Source organism: Pan paniscus, chromosome 1, assembly GCF_029289425.2.
Source record: "Pan paniscus chromosome 1, NHGRI_mPanPan1-v2.0_pri, whole genome shotgun sequence".
NCBI classification, from domain to species: Eukaryota; Metazoa; Chordata; class Mammalia; order Primates; family Hominidae; genus Pan; species Pan paniscus.
Genome location: NC_073249.2, coordinates 214346523 through 214362602, shown reverse-complemented (window position 1 = coordinate 214362602; position 16080 = coordinate 214346523). Strand labels below are relative to the sequence as shown.

Below are 16080 nucleotides of genomic sequence, written 5' to 3'. Positions count from 1 at the left end.
CTGGGGCAGGACGTTGATCCTTTAGGAGTCCGTGCTAGAGTGGGATCATGAAGTATGTGGGAATGCTCTACTTTCTGCTCAACTTCACTGCAACCTTATAACTGCTCTAAGAAAATAAATCATATTTCCCTAAAAATAATTGCACTTCCTTCCAGCTCCAAAATTGTATAAATTTAAATATTTTTAAATAAGAGCATTTCTTATTCATTGATCTTCAAAATCAGTTTTGAAGGTGTCATTTTATTTGAGAGTCAAAACCACATTAAGCATTTTTTAAATATACTTTAAGTTCTGGGATACATGTGCAGAATGTGCATAGCGATACATAGCGATACATATGCCATGGTGGTTTGCTGTACCTATCAAGCCGTCATCTACGCTAGGTATTTATCCTAATGCTATCCCTCCCCAAAACCCCCACTGCCTGACAGGCGCTGGTGTATGATGTTCCCCTCCCTGTATCCATGTGTTCTCATTGTTCAACTCCCACTTATGACTGAAAACATGTGGTATTTGGTTTTCTGTTCTTGTGTTAGTTTGCTGAGAATGATGATTTCCAGCTTCATCCATGCCATGTCCCTGAAAATGACCTGAACTCATCATTTTTTATGGCTGCATAGTATTGAATGGTGTATATGTGCCATATTTTCTTTATCTAGTGTATCACTGAAGAGCTTTTGGTTTGGCTCCAAGTCTTTGCTATTATGAACAGTGCCACAGTAAACATATGTGTACATGTGTGTTTATAGTAGAATGATTTATAATCCTTTGGGTATATACCCAGTAATGGGATTGCTGGGTCAAATGATATTTCTAGTTCTAGATCCTTGAGGAATTGCCACACTGTCTTCCACAAAGGTTGAACTAATTTACACTCCCACCAACAGTGTCAAAGCATGCCTAATTTCTGAACATTCTCTCCAGCATCTGTTGTTTCCTGAAAAATATGGAACGTGTCACGAATTTACATGTCATCCTTGTGCAAGGGCCATGCTAATCTTCTCTGTATCATTCCAGTTTTAGTATATGTGCTGCCCAGACCAACACAAACATTTTCTTTTTTTTTCTTTCTTTCTTTTTTTTTTTTTTTTTGAGACGGAGTCTCACTCTGTCCCGCAAGCTGGAGTGCAGTGGCACACTCTCGGCTCACTGCAAACTCTGCCTCCTGGGTTCACGCCATTCTCCTACCTCAGCCTCCTGAGTAGCTGGGACTACAGGTGCCCACCAACACACCCGGCCAATTTATTGCATTTTTAGTAGCTACGGGGTTTCGTTGTGTTAGCCAGTATGGTCTCGATCTCCTGACCTCGTGATCCACCCATCTTGGCCTCCCAAAGTGCTGGGATTGCAGGCGTGAGCCACTGTGCCTGGCCCACAGACATTTTTAAAATATTGCACTACATATTTTAAAATACCAAATTGCCATTATAAGTTAAAATTTCAATATATATATTCAATATGTATAAATGTGTTATATATAAATCACAATATTTATTCTCTATAAACATTTACATAACAGCAGATTTTTGGAGATGTCACTCAATATCACCCTGTTTGCATCAATAAATTACACCAGATGGTCTGAGCAACCAGCAGATGGCACATGAGTCTCATGGGTTGGAAATTTTTATCTCATGATCACTAGAGATGAACTCAGTCCTGCCTCACCCATCGCACCCTCTGCTGGCTGCTGAGGCTCTGCTGTTTGGGGGAATCATGATTAAGTGGTGGTGGCATGTAGAAGTTGAGTCCCATTGCCTGCCCTGGGTTTCTGCTGCCTCCCTGTTATCAGGAATAGAAGGTGAGATTGAAGGGTGAAGAATGCTGGGACTTCTATTAGGATGGGAAAAAAAAGAACAAGATGCATGTATTGAGCTCTTACTGTATGCCAGGCCCCATTCCAAGTCCTGGCCGTGCACCGTCTCATTGGGTCCTACGACAGTCTCATAGGGTGGTGGCATCATCATCTTCATTTTACAGGGAAACTGAGCCTCTTGGCTGTTTCGTGCCCAACAGCACCAGCCCCTGAGTCCTCGGCAGGGTTCTACACTTAGGTGCCCTTTGTGTAGGGTCCCTCAGCACAGGTGCGGTCATTAATTACCCACAGGCACTTGATCATTATCCACCCTCTAAGGATGTGTGATTCCTACTACCATGCACTAGTCTTCCTTCACAGGGAGAAGAAGGAGGAGTTAAGAAAAGGTCTTTCATTGATGTTATAGGTATTATATGCCTACGTAATGTCAGTATTTTGCTAAAAGGGAATTTGGATGTCTTTATTGGCCACAACTACTTTAATTCAGCAAGGGCCGCTACCCACCATGACAGGCATGGGTTAATGATGCCCTGAGGCTCCTGCTCATACAGTGTGGAGCTCCCCTTCCAGGGCAGGGCCACGCCTTGGGCAGTGAAGTCCTTTCCCAGCACAGGTAACAGTCAGGAACTGAGAGCTCTGAATCCACCCATTGAGAGTGAACAGGGTCTTGGCATTGGGACAGAATGAGGGCACCTGAAGGGGCTTAACTTCAGGGGCTGACACTCACTTTACACTTAGAATGCTTCAGGCCCTGTGTGCGTCTCTCATGTGTATTAACCCATTAAATAGGCACAGAGAATAGCAAGAAGGTAATAGATGCACAGAGAGAAGAAAAGAAAAGGAGGGAATTGATCCAAATGATCAAATTCCATTTTGATGGCTTGATTTCCAGGAGCTGAACCTCATCAGTCACAGAAAAATCAGTGCCTTATTAGCTCGATCAGTAACTGGACTTTTTTAGGTTTAAATTGTTTAATTGTTAAGCCATGTTAAGCAATTATGGAGGACACCAGACAGTTTCCACTCAGTTTCCCTTTATTTCTGACTGTTACTTTACAACCATCTGTGCAGGGGTAACCCTCTCATGTGTCTCTCCTCCCCGATTCTCACTCTAGCAATTCAGATTCCCATTTCTGATTCTCTGGGACACAGGTCTCTAAAGAGCCCATCCACTCCAAGTCAACTTTTCCCCCAGTCCTGCCCCTCCTGCATCCTCATTCCTTTCCCATTCACACTGAGGAGGCATTTGAAACGATGGGTCTGTGCTCCCTTTAACATGCACTCATGGCCTAGGTTTCAGCTGCGAAATGACCAGAAGAAAGCTTGAAATATATCCACCCTGATGGCAGGCATTCAACAGAGGCAGTGACTGGGCTCCAGGTCATAGGAGGCCCTGATGCCACAGCGAGGGCAGGGGACGGTGCAGAACACAATGATCTTGGGCTGCCTTAAGTCCCTCAGTGTCTTCATCAGCTCAGCCCCAAGTTCAGCAAATCTCCCCCAGCAGAGAGCACCCTGGGTGTCATAACTCTCCAGAGGGGCAGGATACAGCTCCAGGCTTAGCTTGCTCAGCCCGACGGTGTGGTGCAGCAGGTTCTCAAGGGCAGCCATGGAGATGAGGTTCCCACAGAAGCTGAAGGTGCTGAGCTGGGAGCAGCGGCTCAGGACAGGCAGGATGGCGCTGAGTTGGGAATCCATGATACCACAGTCCTCTAAGTCCAGGGTCTGCAGGGTGGCCACAACTTGCTCCAGCAGAGCTGTGAGGGGCTCAGGGCTGAAATGGGTCAGTGTGACGCCCCTCAGGTCCAGCTCCTTTAATTGACGGATGCTCGGGCACCAAGAGAGATGCTTCAAGTCCGACTCTGACAGCAGGCAGTCGGTCATAACGACCATCTCCAAGGGGGCCTGGAGACACCTGGGAGAGAACAAGAAGGAGTTAGAGGAGAGAGGTGGGGATGACTTCAGGGTGAGAGATGACGCTCTCCATAACCCAGGGCTGCTCCGCTCATCTGAGGATAGTCAGCACCTGGGGTTTGGGAATGGAGACTCTGTTCCTTCAGTGCAGTCCCAATCGAGGCTCAGTCCTTCACCATCACCGAGGTGACTGGATCAAGTCCATGAACTCTAAGGCTCCCTTTCCTCATCTTTCAGGTAGAAAACCACATCTCTGGGCCACAGGAGCCCGATGGAGACACAGGCCTAAATGACAAACCCAGGCAGGATCCTGCAACATCAGCTGGGGTGGCCAGGTTGCAGGGGACCCTGACATGCCTGTACCATCAGCAAACCATCTATCACTTTTACCATTCTTCACTCCTGCTCTTTTCAGATCCAGAGAAAAGGCATCACTCTAAGGCCAAATACGATCACCTCATCTTCTCCTATTGCTAATCTCATTGCTCTGGTGGAGGTGGAAAAGCCCTCAATTCCCCCCAATTCCATTCTGCACTTGGTGGCCACAAATCTGTACCTGTGCCCCTGCGACTACCACAAAGAATGTCTTCCAAACACCAAGGAGGGGACGAGGTGGCCAGTGGCCCATTAATTTCTATGCATTGCTCCACTGAAACTCAGGATTACTGGGATCTGTCACTCAGGATCCTGAAAGCTAAGCTCCACCTTTTTGAGGGAAATTTTTTTGCTACTTACCACCCAAAAACAATGAGAATGACTGTCCTGTGGCCCCACACAGCCTGCATTCTCAGTTTACACAATTAGCATGCTTGGGGAAGACTAAAGTGACTCCCTAAAATCAATGCCATTTGTTTTTATTTTGAAAAATTATAAGAGAAACTATAAAAGCAGTGTGGCAGTATTCTAGAGCACTTGGAAGGTGCGGATGGAAACACTAAGTCTCAGATGAAGGATCCAATACACATCCCTTCCACATACTCACAATCACCCACTTAGGGACAGAGTCTAAGGGCAGAGATAAATCCCATGTTCAGAACAAGACTCGAGAAAATCACAATATCACCAAGTGTGTGAACTCTAGCTGAAGGGCACAGAAACCAGTAACTTCACATGTCAAGACATAAAAATTCATCCAACTGTAAATTTTTAATATCTTTTTTAAAAAACTGCTTCAATAAGAATTTTGAAATGAGAAAAATGAAGCAGAAATCAAAATTTGAGGGATGAAGTCAAAACTATATTTAGAGGAAAAATCAAAACCTACATCTGTTTAATTGAAAAAACAGACAGGAAATTCTCTGTGCCACTTTGGGCTGCGTGTCACCATCCCTGACTGGCTGGCTGCAGATCAGATGGGCATGTTCCTAAGGAGGTGGCGACTTACCAGATCTGGACTCAGTTTGCAGGGTGCTGGGATCTCTCAGAGAATCAAGCAGTAGTTCCAGGCACCAGGGCTTTGGGTCTCTCCTGTGCAAACTCAGGAGCTTTTATTGATGTTTCTAACCACACCCTCCCCTTCTCAATCACCAGCTTCCAATCAGAAAGTGATACGTGATTAGATTCTGAAGTTCCACCTAGTTAATCCTGATTGAGTTTCACACTTTCTTCTGATTCATTGATTAAATTAGATGTGCATTTATGAAAGTGAAAGAATAAATAACAGGGTGAAAGTCCAAAACTCATTAATTCATTTATTCCCCAAACACTGATGAAGTTTGACTAATATGTGACCTTCATAGTGACATGGAAGGTTTAATCTGTTCCTGGCATTAGAAAGAAAAAACAAAACCTGATGATATCTTTATGGAAAAATCTGTGGCCACATCGAAATTATCAACACGTTTCGTTAAGACAGTTAAAACAGCTTTAAAAAGACAGTGATGTCCACCCTAAGAAAATGGATTAAAAAGCTCCTTTATCCAATGGTCACCTGGGTTTTATGTTTTATAACAGGGCAGGTCATATGTGGGTTCAGGTTGAAAAGGGAACCACGGAGGGTGTGATTGATCACAAGACTAAGGTCAAGGCTTCACTGCAGGAAATCAGGACAGAATGACAAAGTGAGGTGGGGGCTGGGCAGGATGGGACCGGGTGTTCTAATAGAATCCTGGAAAGGAACCAAGACAGCATAAAACATGGTGGGTATTTTGTGGGCATCTCCACAGAAGGATTGAAAGACTCTGTCTAGATTGAGTTTAAAAATTAAAAAGGGAATAATTACAAAAGAGACAGTGCAGACTCTTCAAACACGACATTGTCTTTAAGGGCAGAGGAGGCAGATACAGTCTTGGCCTCTACTACAAGGGAAAGCGTGTTTACTCCCAAAAATGATGGGCTCGCCTCAGAAAATCAGCCTGGGAAGATGGAATCTGAGAATGTGAGCTGGGGCAGATGCCACAGGAAGGAAGGAAGGAAGGAAGGAAGGAAGTGAGGGAGGGAGGAAGGGAGGGAGGGAGGGAGGGAGGGAGGGAGGGAAGGAAATGAAAGAAAGAAAGAAAGAAAGAAAGAAAGAAAGAAAGAAAGAAAGGAAGGAAGAAAGAAAGAAAGAAAGAACGGAAGGAAGGAAGAGAGAGAAACTCAGCCTTCCTGTCTTTAAGAACGGTGCACACATCTGGTTGTATTGTGTGCAAATGTACAATACATTTCCCCAACAAAACCTGGAAGCTCTATTTCATGTTAAAAGATCTGCTAAGTTCAGGGATGGCTCCCATCCTAAGCAGGATCACACAGTCATTCTTCTGCTATTTTAGGGCACAAAGTAGCAAGAACGTCCCCCGCCTCCAGAAAGTCCTCCAGGCCTTTCTCTCCCATTCCATATGAAACCCAAACAGCTCGGAGATGCCACTGGCTTCCAAAACTGCAGTACTTTGAAGGATGTTCTCCATCATGGAATATTTCTGTAAATGTTCTTTCTCCACATTTCTGACCTCACTATCAATGCCCTGCTATGTGTGCAATCGAGTTAAACTGAAACGTGCTCAGTGCGGCTTCTACTTCACCTGCCCTCACTTTGTGAGCCTGAGGCTGAGGGTGAGCTCAGCACCAAAGGTCATCCTGAGTGTCTCTGTTGATTGAGCATGCACAAGGCACAGCAGGGACTGGTACCATTCATCCGAGATCTCAGCTCTCCCTCACGAGGAATCTAAGGCATGTTGCTATATTCCCCATTTTTAAAGTGGTGACCCTGAGACTTGGCTAGGGAGAGGAACCTGCCCGTGTTCAGGCAGCAAATGATGGACAGACCCCTCAGGTGAGGGGCTTAGAGGATCCCCTAAGGATTTCAATAATCTAAATGTTGAAAAGAACTGATTGACAAACTTTCCCTTCCTGCCCAATTCAGAAGGTCCAGCACCATCCCCAGGACCCCATTGAGAATCCCGCACATGGGGGCATTTCTACCATGTCCTGTCACCTGTTCTTCTCAAGGTGCTCATCTGCTGTCAAACTCAGAGCAGCCTTCAGAGCCCCTCTGAGAAGATGACCTGACCCCTTCTCCACTCACAGAATCTCCACCAGAATACCAAAGCTCCCCCAGGCCCTTGCTGAGGGTCACTAGAATATTTCTGAGCTTCTGTTTCCATCCTCCAGCCTGAGCTGTCAAGGCAGGTATCTCTTTATGCATCCTGGATACCTCAGCCCAAATCTCCTGAACAACAGAACATGGCCACAATGCTGGGAGACCCTCACCCCAGAGCAGTCATTGAGGAATTCTCCCAAAATTCTATTGAGCTATTTTGGTGAACATGAGAAGCCATAAAGCAGGGAGTTCCTCAGCTGCTGCTCTGGCCCTAAAGAGGCCCCCTGGGACCGGACTGCTGGAGGGTGACCCTGCCTGGCACGCAGAAGGAGACCTGAGTCCTCTGGTCTTCCTATGGGTGCCAGGCTGAGAAGAGGTCCTGGGAAATGTCCCGGTGCAGGGGCCATCCCTTCCCAGGCTCCCCTGGCTCAGCCTTAGAGCTGACAAGGCTGCACCTGGAATGCAGTCAGTCTGTTTCTGTCCAAGTCAGGTCTCTTCTTAGCCTGAGCTGTTCACCCTCTCTGCATTTCTAAGAGTCAAACTCCCTGTTCTGGCCCTGTTGCCCTTCTCTGGTCCTCAACCAGGTCTGATTCCAGGTCAGATTCATGAATATCATGAGCTAAAATAGGGGCTTCCTCTCTTCCTTCCTCCAATCAAGTCTGAGGACAAGGTCACCCTGAAAGCAGACACTTGATGCTGAGGGAGGTGCTCAGAGCCTGGGGTGGGAGGAGGTCTGCACCCTCACTCCAGGCTGGACAGAGCCAGAGGGACTGAAAGTAGGAACGGGGCCAAGAAGGGGAGTGACCAGAGGAGCTGATGGGGCTGAAATAAAGGGGAAGGAGGGAGGTGGCAGCAGAGCAGGCAGCCAGGTTCTCTGGCTCTCATAGAGCTGTGTCTCTGAAAGGCAGGGACTTGTGTCTGAGACCCTGGGGCACTGGGGCTTGGACTTGGGTCTGTGAGTTCCCAAGACACTTTATGTGCCCTGGTCTGCATGAGATTTTAGTGGCTGCCCCATCCTGCCCCAGGGGCACAGAGTCAGGAGAGTGGGGATTCCCAGGAGAGGAAGAGCGGGTGGCGAGTGTCCATCCTGGATCCAAAGACAAGCAGCAGGTCAGAGGGAAGCAGCTGTGGCTTGAGGCCAAGGAAAGGATTCTGTTTGGAAGTCGTGCAGCTCCATCTTTTCACTGGTCAGAGCCTTATGGGACAGTGAGGACTGGGCTTTTCAAGAGGGAATGAAAGAGAATGGGGTCTGGCTCAGAGTCCCTGACATCCAAGTTATTCCAAACCTCCTCTGACAAGCAAAGGGAAAATCATGGAGGATGGAAGTCAAACCAAGGCTCATCTGGCTGCCCAGAGCTTTCCAGTGGATCCAGAGAGGGCACAATGATCCTCAGTCAGAAAAATCCTCCAATGTCCAGCACTGAGACCCAACAAGAGTGCCTGGAGGGGACTCCCTGTGACACGTCTGAAGAGAAGATTCTGGCACATGTGACTCCTCCCACACCCTCTGCCTCCCCCTGACTCCTCTCCCCTTGATTCATTCAAAGACCTTCACTGAGCACCTGGGATTGCTTCCTGCAATTCCAGGTGCTACCAGGGAAGATGAATAAAATGCAAGGAAGCTGGAAAATGAACTCAGCAGAGGACACCAGGCTCAGCACTGCAGTCCCGGTCAGAAAAATGTCTGTGCAGGCTGCGCGGTGCAGAGCGATCATAATAACCCATGGGGATAATCACAGGTGTCCCAAATCCTTTAATCACTTTTTGTTGGAATATGAAGAGGTCTCTCACTGCTGAATATAAATATACAGGGAAGTGAAAAACATTAGTAAAACGAACATTTACTAAGTGCAATGTGACTCAAAACACTGAGAAGCCAAGGGTTTTATTTCTTTGAAACAACTTGCCAAGGCAGTTTGAACAGTGATCATCTTGCTCCTGGGCTCAGCACCGCAGAGGCAGCTGGTGTCTTCTCCACCTGGGAGAGTTGTCCTGCTTTTTTTTAAGTTGGGATAGGCCAGTGAGTCGGGAAGTTTGTTCATCTTGGGCTTGGGGTACAGGAGGATTTGGTGGGGTGCCTGTGGCCACTCCACTGCCCTCTGGGATTAGGAGGAGACAGTGGGGTCAGGACTCACCCCCTGGCCTGTGCTTCAGGTGATCCCTCTCCGTCCTGTGGATGTGGGGTTGGGAGCAGGTTTGGGGTCCTCGCCTAACCCCATTGGCTCTTCTTGGGAAGATGAATTTATGGGGCACCTGCAGGTGGCCACGTGTGGGAAGGAATCTCAGAACTTACATGGATCCATGCAAATGAGGCTTCCTTCAGGCAGACACAGGAACTCTGAGCCTCCCTGATGCTGCAGGCACCTGGGTTTGGGGACCGTCTTGGAGACAAATGCATGGAGCGTCCCAGCAAGTTTCCCTGTCTCCCAGCTCCTCCCTGGGCTTCTGCATCTGGGAGTCAGGGCCGGATCAAGAGAAGCCCTGCGGGGAGTGGGAAGGACATAGGATTCTCAGGGTCTCAAGTTCAGCTTTTAACATTATCCTCAAAGGTGGGGTTTTTCCCAGAGGCCTCCTTTCCACAGATCCCATGCCTTCTTGCTGGACTCACGGGAAACTTGCCCTGCTAGAGACATGGGATATTTTACTTGTCTCTGCCATGGAGCCATGCTGGAGAGCTGTGACTTCCTAGCTGACCACACACACACATAAACATGTAAACACCATGAGGTCATTGTAGGGATGCCCACTGGGCCTGCGGTTCTCGATAGCACCCAGTTCATAAAAGCCTCCCTTCCACTCACCTGGGGCCTGGAGTCATTGGCCTCCTCCTGTCTCATTGATCCAGCATTTGGCCTTGACTGGCCAGTGACTCAGACCCCAGCAAGAAGGACAAAATGACTAGTTCACGTGCTTTAGGGGAAACACAGAGAGAATGAGAAGACCAGTGTCTGAAGTGGCAGGTTGTGAATTGGCTCAGGGAGATGAGACTGGAGAGGTGCAGCCAGGGGCAAGGGTGACTCAGGGGTCATTGGCAGTTTGGGGTTAGGGTTGTGAGGCCACTTGAAGCCTATTTTCCACATCCCCGAGGTGGCTGAGAGGACCGTGTTCCCTGGGGGGATAACCAGAGGGCAGGGACATGCATCAGAAGATTCTTGCACTGTCCAGACAGGAGGTCCTGGTGTCCACTTGAGTGGCCATGGACAGCATGGGGACGTCCTGGAGGCAGAGTCAGCAGGACTTGCTCTTAATTCTTCCTGGGGTGGATGTGAAGCTTGTGTCCTGGCAGAGGGAGTGGCTGGCACAGGAGAGGACTCTGCCTTAGGGCTGAGTTATCCCCTGTGGCCTCAACTGTTTTCCTGATTATGCCTGTTGTCTTTGAATGTCAACAAAAGTAGCCAACATTTATGGAGGGTTTATTATGCCCCATGCTTTGGGCTCAGCATTTTTACCTGAAGATTGAGATTATCCTTCTACACATTTGATGGAGAAAGAGACAGATTCAAAGAGAGAGGGAGAAATTTTCAAGGCCAGACAGCCTGTAAGTGGTGGGACTGGAATGACAGAATGCCTGTTTGTCAACATCTTTGGCGGTGACATGATACTGTCCCAGTCCCTGAAATCTGCTGCTCATTTTCATCCTTTCAAATAAAACTCCACAGTCAGAGGCTTGTGCAAGAGTTGGGGTCCAGAGCATCAGGTTTAATGTTTGCTATGTTTATATTCACTGCCAAATCTGTTATTCCAAAGAAATTTTACTAGTGAAATAGAAATACGTTGTCTGACAGCATTACCCCCTGTGATATGGTTTGGATCGAACCATTGCTCTCCAGCCTGGCAACAGAGTGAGACTCCATCTCCAAAAAAAAAGCAATTAATTATAACAACACGTCCATTCACTCTCCAAAGTGTCTGGGACTGGACAATTAATTGTCAGGCCCTCTTCTGTAGCACCATACACTAGAGCATATACGTGGATTAAAATAAATACTCACACAAAATGCAAGTATATATTCTTTTTTCATTATTATTATACTTTAAGTTTTAGGGTACATGTGCACAACGTGCAGGTTTGTTACATATGTATACATGTGCCATGTTGGTGTGTGGCACCCATTAACTCATCATTTAGCATTAGGTATATCTCCTATTGCTATCCCTCCCCCCTCCCCCCACCCCACAACAGTCCCCGGCGTGTGATGTTCCCCTTCGTGTGTCCATGTGTTCTTATTGTTCAATTCTCACCTACGAGTGAGAACACCTATGAGTTTTCTTCTAGGGTTTTTATGGTTTGAGGTCTAACATGTAAGTCTTTAATCCACCTTGAATTAATTTTTCTATAAGGTGTAAGGAAGGGATCCAGTTTCAGCTTTCTACTTATGGCTAGCCAGTTTTCCCAGCACCATTTATTAAATAGGGAATTGTTTCCCCATTTCTTGTTTTTGTCAAGTTTGTCAAAGATCAGATAGTTGTAGATATGCGGCATTATTTCTGAGGGCTCTGTTCTGTTCCGTTGGTCTATATCTCTGTTTTGGTACCAGTACCATGCTGTTTTTGTTACTGTAGCCTTGTAGTATAGTTTGAAGTCAGGTAGCATGATGCCTCCAGCTTTATTCTTTTGGCTTAGGATTGACTTGGCAATGCGGGCTCTTTTTTGGTTCTATATGAACTTTAAAGTAGTTTTTTCCAATTCTGTGAAGAAAGTCATTGGTAGCTTGATGGGGATGCCATTGAATCTATAAATTACCTTGGGCAGCATGGCCATTTTCACCATATTGGTTCTTCCTACCCATGAGCATGGAATATTCTTCCATTTGTTTGTATCCTCTTTTATTTCATTGAGCAGTGGTTTGTAGTTCTCCTTGAAGAGGTCCTTCACATCCCTTGTAAGTTGAATTCCTAGCTATTTTATTCTCTTTGAAGCAATTGTGAATGGGAGTTCACTCATGATTTGACTCTCCGTTTGTCTGTTAGTGGTGTATAAGAATGCTTGTGATTTTTGCACATTGATTTTGTATCCTGAGGCTTTGCTGAAGTTGCTTATCAGCTTAAGGAGATTTTGGGCTGAGACGATGGGGTTTTCTAGATATACAATCATGTCATCTGCAAACAGGGACAATTTGACTTCCTCTTTTCCTAATTGAATTCCCTTTATTTCCTTCTCCTGCCTGATTGCCCTGGCCAGAACTTCCAACACTATGTTAAATAGGAGTGGTGAGAGAGGGCATCCCTGTCTTGTGCCAGTTTTCAAAGGGAATGCTTCCAGTTTTTGTCCATTCAGTATGATATTGGCTGTGGGTTTGTCATAGATAGCTCTTATTATTTTGAGATACGCCCCATCAATACTTAATTGATTGAGAGTTTTTAGCATGAAGGGTTGTTGAATATTGTCAAAGGCCTTTTCTGCATCTATTGAGATAATCATGTGGTTTTTGTCTTTGGTTCTGCTTATATGCTGGATTATGTTTATTGATTTTCATATGTTGAACCAGCCTTGCATCCCAGGGATGAAGCCCACTTGATCATGGTGGATAAGCTTTTTGATGTGTTGCTGGATTCAGTTTGCCAGTATTTTATTGAGGATTTTTGCATCAATGTTCATCAAGGATATTGGTCTAAAATTCTATTTTTTGTTGTGTCTCTGCCAGGCTTTGGTATCAGGATGATGCTGGCCTCATAAAATGAGTTATGGAGGATTCCCTCTTTTTCTATTAAGTGGAATAGTTTCAGAAGGAATGGTACCAGCTCCTCCTTGTACCTCTGGTAGAATTCGGCTGTGAATCCATCTGGTCCTGGACTTTTTTTGGTTGGTAAGCTATTAATTATTGCCTCAATTTCAGAGCCTGTTATTGGTCTGTTCAGAGATTCAACTTCTTCCTGGTTTAGTCTTGGGAGGGTGTGTATGTCGAGGAGTTTATCCATTTCTTCTAGATTTTCTTGTTTATTTGCGTAGAGGTGTTTATAGTATTCTCTGATGGTAGCTTGTATTTCTGTGGGATCAATGGTGATATCCCCTTTGTCATTTTTTATTGCATCTATTTGATTCCTCTCTCTTTTCTTCTTTATTAGTCTTACTAGCAGTCTATTAATTTTGTTGATCTTTTCAAAAAGCCAGTTCCTGGATTCATTGATTTTTTGAAGGGTTTTTTGTGTCTCTATTTCCTTCAGTTCTGCTCTGATCTTAGTTATTTCTTGCCTTCTGCTAGCTTTTGAATGTGTTTGCTCTTGCTTCTCTAGTTCTTTTAATTGTGATGTTAGGTTGTCAATTTTAGATCTTTCCTGCTTTCTCTTGTGGGCATTTAGTGCTATAAATTGCCCTCTACACACTGCTTTGAATGTGTCCCAGAGATTCTGGTATGTTGTGTCTTTGTTCTCATTGGTTTCAAAGAACATCTTTATTTCTGCCTTCATTTCGTTATGTACCCAGTAGTCACTCAGGAGCAGATTGTTCAGTTTCCATGTAGTTGAGCAGTTTTGAGTGAGTTTCTTAATCCTGAGTTCTAGTTTGATTGCACTGTGTTCTGAGAGACAGTTTGTTATAATTTCTGTTCCTTTACATTTGCTGAGGAGTGCTTTACTCCCAACTATGTGGTCAATTTTGGAATAGGTGTGGCGTGGTGCTGAAAAGAATGTACATTCTGTTGATTTGGGGTGGAGAGTTCTGTAGATGGCTATTAGGTCTGCTTGGTGCTGAACTGAGTTCAATTCCTGGATATCCTTGTTAACTTTCTGTCTCATTGATCTGTCTAATGTTGACAGTGGGGTGTTAAAGTCTCCCGTTATTATTGTGTGGGAGTCTAAGTCTCTTTGTAGGTCACTAAGTACTTGCTTTATGAATCTGGGTGGGGCAACCCGCTCGGGTCCCCTTCCACAGTGTGGAGGCTCTGTTCTTTCGCTCTTTGCAATAAATCTTGCTACTGCTCAAAAAAAAAAAAAAAAAGTATGAATCTGGGTGCTTCTGTATTGGGTGCATATATATTTAGGATAGTTAGCTCTTCTTGTTGAATGGATCCCTTTACCATTATGTAATGGCCTTCTTTGTCTCTTTTGATCTTTGTTGGTTTAAAGTCTGTTTTATCAGAGACTAGGATTGCAACCCCTGCCTTTTTTTGTTTTCCATTTGCTTGGTAGATCTTCCTCCATCCCTTTATTTTGAGCCTATGTGTGTCTCTGCACGTGAGATGGGTTTCCTGAATACAGCACACTGATGGGTCTTGACTCTTTATCCAATTTGCCAGTCTGTGTCTTTTAATTGCAGCATTTAGCCCATTTATATTTAAGGTTAGTATTGTTATGTGTGAATTTGTTCCTGTCATTATGATGTTAGCTGGTTATTTTGCTCGTTGGTTGATGCAGTTTCTTCCTAGCCTTGATGGTCTTTACAATGTGGCATGTTTTTGCAGTGGCTGGTACTGGTTGTTCCTTTCCACGTTTAGTGCTTCCTTCAGGAGCTCTTTTAGGGCAGGCCTGGTGGTGACAAAAATCTCTCAGCATTTGCTTGTCTGTAAAGTATTTTATTTCTCCTTCACTTATGAAGCTTAGTTTGGCTGGATATGAAATTCGGGGTTGAAAATACTTTTCTTTAAGAATGTTGAATATTGGCCTCCACTCTCTTCTGGCTTGTAGAGTTTCTGCCAAGAGATCAGCTGATAGTCTGATGGGCTTCCCTTTGTGGGTAACCCAACCTTTCTCTCTGGCTGCCCTTAACATTTTTTCCTTCATTTCAACTTTGGTGAATCTGACAATTATGTGTCTTGGAGTTGCTCTTCTCGAGGAGTATCTTTGTGGCATTCTGTGGATTTCCTGAATTTGAATGTTGGCCTGCCTTGCTAGATTGGGGAAGTTCTCCTGGATAATATCCTGCAGAGTGTTTTCCAGCTTGGTTCCAGTCTCGCCACCACTTTCTGGTACACCAGTCAGACATAGATTTGGTCTTTCCACATAGTCCCATATTTCTTGGAGGCTTTGTTTTTTTCTTTTTATTCTTTTTTCTTTAAACTTCTCTTCACACTTCATTTCATTCATTTCATCTTCCATCGCTGATACCCTTTCTTCCAGTTGATTGCATAGGTTAATGAGGCTTGTGCATTCATCATATAATTCTCATGCTATGGTTTTCAGCTCCATCAGGTCCTTTAAGAACTTCTCTTCATTGGTTATTCTAGTTATCCATTTGTCTAATTTTTTCCCAAAGTTTCTAACTTCTTTGCCATTGGTTCGAACTTCCTCCTTTAGCTCGGAGTAGTTCGATCTTCTGAAGCCTTCTTCTCTCAAATCATCAAAGTCATTCTCCATCCAGCTTTGTTCTATTGCTGGTGAGGAGCTGCGTTCCTTTGGAGGAGGAGAGGCACTCTGAATTTTAGAGTTTCCAGTTTTTCTGCTCTGTTTTTTGCCCATCTCTGTGGTTTTATCTACCGTCGGTCTTTGATGATGGTGATGTACAGATGGGTTTTTGGTGTGGATGTCGTTTCTGTTTGTTAGTTTTCCTTCTAACAGTCAGGACTCTTATCTGCAGTTCTGTTGGAGTTTGCTGGAGGTCCACTCCAGACCCTGTTTGCCTGGGTATCAGCAGCAGAGGCTGCAGAACAGTGGATATTGGTGAACCACAAATGCTGCTGTCTGATCGTTCGTCTGGAAGTTTTGTCTCAGAGGAGTACCCAGGTGTGTGAGGTGTCAGTCTGCCCCTACTTGGTGGTGCCTCCCAGTTAGGGTACTCGGGGGTCAGGGACCCACTTGAGGAGGGAGTCTGCCCGTTCTCAGATCTCAAGCTGCATGCTGGGAGAACCACTACTCTCTTCAAAGCTGTCAGACAGGGACATTTAAGTCTGCAGAGGTT

General features: G+C 45.4%; 1 non-coding gene across 1 annotated transcript; it reads right to left on the bottom strand.

Moving 5' to 3' along the window:
* Positions 1-940: 940 nt before the first annotated feature.
* Positions 941-1047, bottom strand: LOC134730058 (U6 spliceosomal RNA). Its single transcript, XR_010111686.1, has one exon. It is a non-coding gene; the product is annotated as a U6 spliceosomal RNA (small nuclear RNA).
* Between the last annotated feature and the right edge of the window lie 15033 nt (positions 1048-16080).